Source organism: Mixophyes fleayi, chromosome 6 (assembly GCF_038048845.1).
Source record: "Mixophyes fleayi isolate aMixFle1 chromosome 6, aMixFle1.hap1, whole genome shotgun sequence".
In the NCBI taxonomy this organism is placed as follows: domain Eukaryota; kingdom Metazoa; phylum Chordata; class Amphibia; order Anura; family Limnodynastidae; genus Mixophyes; species Mixophyes fleayi.
In genome coordinates, this window is record NC_134407.1 from 161,537,849 (window position 1) to 161,541,853 (window position 4,005).

General features: G+C 37.3%; 1 long non-coding RNA gene across 1 annotated transcript; it reads left to right on the plus strand.

Moving 5' to 3' along the window:
• Positions 1-768: 768 nt before the first annotated feature.
• On the plus strand, positions 769-2,428 carry LOC142160445 (uncharacterized). The gene is made up of 2 exons (XR_012693228.1): positions 769-830; positions 1,613-2,428. It is a non-coding gene; the product is annotated as an uncharacterized LOC142160445 (long non-coding RNA).
• The last annotated feature ends 1,577 nt before the right edge of the window (positions 2,429-4,005 follow it).

Consider the following 4,005-nt stretch of genomic DNA (forward strand, 5'->3'; position numbering starts at 1 on the left):
TTTTTACAATGATTTTTATATCAAGATGATAAAATAACTATTCCTTTAATTTTGGATACCCCTGTACAATAAAATAGAGTCGTCATGGACAATGGAATAGATTGTAAACTTGTGGGCAGGGCCCTCTTACCTTTATGTCTGTCTGTATTACCCACTATTGTTTTATTGCTGTGTTTATTCTCAATTGTAAAGTGCTATGGAATTTGCTGGCACTATATAAATAAATGATTATGTTGGTAGTGCTGCTTCTCCGGGCCTCCCCGAGGCTGTCAATTCTGTGCTCGTAGAATAGGAAGAATGATACACTATCTGTCCGTGCAGTCACTTTACTCAGTGTTTAATGTGGCTCACTAGGGGCTCCCATCCACCCCCACCTTAATCTGTAGCCACCAGGGCCCCATTGGAGGCCCAATCACTTTGTACCTACTCCATCCCCATCCCCAATCCCTGACAATAAAGGTTTACTTCTCAGAATAACAAGATGAGATAGGAACTGTATATACTCTAAAAAAAAAAAATGTATTGTGCACTTGGTTAATACTAAAAAACAGGAACATTTCCATGAAGAAAGTCTTTACAATTGCTACTGCCCCTGGAATTTAGGGACAACTGGTAGATATGCAGATGAAAGACTGGTGCAGTACAGCTGATTTTTCTCCCAGTTCCTAACTTGTACTACTGCTTTAAGAGTGTCAGTGATGACAGCATAGTACACGCCCCCTGGACTTTAAATGTAGGCGGCGCAGCGACGTCACCGGGATAAGGAAGTGTAATCGTGATATAGGTGAGAACTACAAACAGGTCATTAGTCAGCGGCCACTACAGAGCAGGTGATGCAGTGCGAGGCATGATCGCAGATACGATGCGGCATTCTCTGGCTTAGGGCTCGGACACACCAGAGCTTCTTTTCATTTTTTGTACCTAAGTTACAGGAATGCGCCAACAACAACTTGTATTAAGTCTGTAGTGCACTGCACAAGCCTGTAGCTGGCAGAGGGGAAAACAGCAGAAAATACAAATTTCAGTATAAAAATGCAAAAGACAAAATGATTATGTGCCCACACCCCTATACCAGTAATACAGTATGTGTGCTTCTATGTATCATACCTAAAACTTTCCATACAGTTATACCAACTTTGTTTGTAAACATTTTTTCTGTAAAGCCTAGTAATAGTATAACCAGCATCCAGTTCTGGTGTCTCTCATACTTCTTGATACATATGGATCTTCATGCACTATGTAACTGAGCTTCCATAGTGCAGTCATGGGCAACCTGGTACACTTCAAGGGCTGTCTAACCTTCAAAACGGCCGCATGTTGCCCTTTATCTTGGTAGTAAGTTAATAGAGCACACGTAATCCAAGAAAGAGACACCACTCTCTATTAATACAGCCGGCATTTAATATAAGACAGGCTGTAAGAAACAAATCTGACAATTCAGTGTTCTAAACCATAAAGCTGAGAAAAAGTATTTTGGTATTTGTTATAGACAGTTCCTTCTAACCGAAATGTCAGGTGGACGGAGTTGACTGCATAATTATCAAGTACTGAAATATCTTTATTAGTGGTTATGCCTTAATAATTTGTAGATGTGCTTTTTTTTTATTCACAGACAATGGAGAAAGATCAGGATAAGAACCAGAGAGGGGAAAGCATTATGAGATGTGCTGATGACAGAGTAAAAGGTGAAGCTACAGAAATTGGTGCTTCACAAGTTCCCCCTGAGACTGACCAGAAGGACAGTGCTCCACAGCTACAAATGGGGAGGAAGAAAGTGGATGATATGAGATTTATGATCACGTGCACTAACTGGTACTGATCAAGGATATTCAGTACAGCATCTAAGGACTTGGAATAATCACCCTTGTGCTTTTTTTTAAATGAAGTTTATAAGCAATTAGTTTTGTGCGCTGCTGTCCTTCTAACAGATGAAAATGCCTGGATCCCATAAAGGATGCCAATTATTGCCCATCTACCCCTTGCCTTAAGATGTCTCAACTGCATGGGGAGGGCAAATGTGGTCAGGAAATAGTCTTTTAAAAGCTAATTTCACACAAAACTTAAACATGTTTTGTTGGAAATCCACATATTAAACATTAATCCAAATGATAACTTACATGGGATATAACATCCCACCTTATCTGGCAGTCTGACAATGTCTGCTGCAGCCTGACAAACCTCTTCTCCCTCTTGCCGATGTGGTCTTTTCCACCCAGTGTGTTGCTTATCGACAACATGAATGGCCTAGGCATCCCTGTTGTATATGGTGGACCTTCGTACCCCTTGTAATATACAAGATTCATGTTTGATTTATTTTTAAATCTCCCCCCCCTACAGCATGACAACAAGCCTTTTTGGATTGGCCCTGTAGAAATGTCTGACTACATTTCACAACTTTCACAATATTAAATTAATGTTTAATTAGTAATATTGTTAAGATTGTTATTTATTTTTTAACAGTGACTGTAAAAAAAAGATTAATTCGAAACGTTATGTCACGTGATTGGAAACATGTAGCACACAAATATCAACTTTACATTTCAGTGTACAAATAAACTATCAAGTATTTGTGTGCTACATGAAAAAACAGGCAGTATTTAACTTATGTGCAAAACAGAAAACTAATTTGCACCCCTTGCATTGTAACATGGTTTTGTCCAGGAGACTGAAATAAGAAACTTCTTAATTTAAGATCCTTAATGAATCGGGCCCCAGATCAGCTGTGCAACCAGGTTATCAAACAGGCACATTCATGTTTGGACGCACATCCATTTGCATGGCGTGAAATACCTCTGCTCATGCTCAGAAATGGACCTGACCCCAATGAACGTAATTGCATGCAATTCATGTTTGTACGCAAATGACACTATTGCCTATGACTTGAAGGGCAGAACGAGGGTGGAAAGGGACAGACGGAGGTAGGTAATGTACAGTAAGGGTGTGCTGATGCAGAAGGGGCCAATTCAAGCCCATGGTTTTTCTTAATTACTTTTTTTTTTTTTTTTTTAGATGTATCATTTGCAACAGCTACAGGGCAGGTGTAAGTGCCTACTGATAGTGATGACTGGCACAGCATAGTCTGGATAACTACATGTATGCGTGCCACTTGATAGCACAGAACATGGTTTGCAAGTGAGATAAACTATAAAACTTGTATGTACAATAAGCATTAAGAACATCTTGATTTATGTATTATTTAATGTAAAATATATATATATATATATATATATATATATATATATATATATATATATATATATATATATATATATATACACATATATACATATATATATTTTAACCAACCATATTTTTTATTAATTATTACAGAGTTGTTCATTTATTTTATAATATACATTTTTTTTTGTATGCGTTCTGATGTGACCTTATATTATGTATATACGTGTGCAATATAAGGCTAGATGGAATTGTATGTTCTTTTCTGCCATCATATTCTGTTTCTGTCTTTCTAACCCTCTCTACCAAGTATTGTGGTATCTGTGCTCTTTAGTGAAATAATACACAAGAATATATGCATATAAAACGTTGTTTTATATGCATTTAATATATGTTTAGATGTAATAGAATATTTATTAGATGTTTTAACTTGTGAGGTAATATATCAGCGCCCAACCATTTCCCTACTGTATGTATCCATATTGAATGTTTATTAGACTTGTTTATAGGCAATAGAAAAAGTCTTGGGCTGCAGATTATAAGTGGAGCACTGAAGGTATCTACAAATATTATTTTTTAAGCTTAGATGTGTTTACAAATGGCTTCTGTCTACGGCTTTTAATTATCCGTCTGTGGCAAAATAGTTATCTTGTTCACGCTAAGTGCATGTGGAAAAGCAAGTTGCGGTTTAAAAAAGAGCACAGAAGACAACCGTATTCAAATCCAAGCGCATCTCAAGATGTGTTTCAATTTAAACCTGGGTGTAATTACGCTCTGCCTAAATTGTACGTGCTGTAAGTTAAAATGACCATTTCCCTACACACAAAA